Genomic DNA, 915 nt, shown 5'->3' with positions numbered 1-915 from the left:
CGGAAGCTATGAGCCTTTGAAGAATTCCAGTCTAAAAGTAGAAATTTTTGTTTAGATTTTTCTAATTTATTGGATTCCTTTTTGCAACACAGAATTTCTAAAGATTAGTCTTCAGATCAGAATATATACTAAATACACAGACGGACCAAATCGTTAACAAGTTTCCACTCAACTTCTGGTGACTTATGGATTTTATGTAAGAAATTATTGGTATTGTGGTATTGTAGTTAAAAACATGATACAAATACATATTTTTGATAAGCCTCTGTGTGTGTATATGTGTATGTGTGTATGTATAATATATATATATGAGTGTCTTTGTGTGTGTGTATAAATCTGTGAATGTACATGTATATTCTGTAAAAATATAAACCACATGCAAGTAGTGTGTATGTTTGTGTGTGAGGTGAAACATCTTGCGTTGTTATCTGCACTTAGCATTCAATGTCTACACATCTGTGGGACAGCAGTCTAGCCGAAATTCTTTCTATAAGACAGTCTTAAATGAGAGAGAACAATCCTATGAGGTTCTTTGACAAATTAGAACAATCCTACAACACAGTCTTCAACAATGGAGAAAAAGCAATTTTTTTGTTTTTATCATATTCTTCATATTAAAAAATTTGATGAAAGAAAGAGAAATCTGGCTAAAGTGGACAAGAAAAGAAATATTCTAATGTGACCAGTGTAAAAACCAGTAATCACTAGTTGACTGATTGACTAACGACTAATTACAAGAAGAAGAAATAAGCTTCCAGCAAGTGAGATTTTTTTCAAGATACAGGTGAACTGTGACAATATTGTGGTGAATAATAGCGAAGGTATAAAGACAGATGAATGTAGATGTGTGTGTATATGTATGAATGTATATAGATGCCTTTTTGTGTACGTACGTGTAAAGATGTGTTGGAAATG

Source organism: Octopus sinensis, linkage group LG24 (genome assembly GCF_006345805.1).
Source record: "Octopus sinensis linkage group LG24, ASM634580v1, whole genome shotgun sequence".
NCBI lineage: Eukaryota > Metazoa > Mollusca > Cephalopoda > Octopoda > Octopodidae > Octopus > Octopus sinensis.
Note: the sequence above shows the minus strand (reverse complement) of the source record.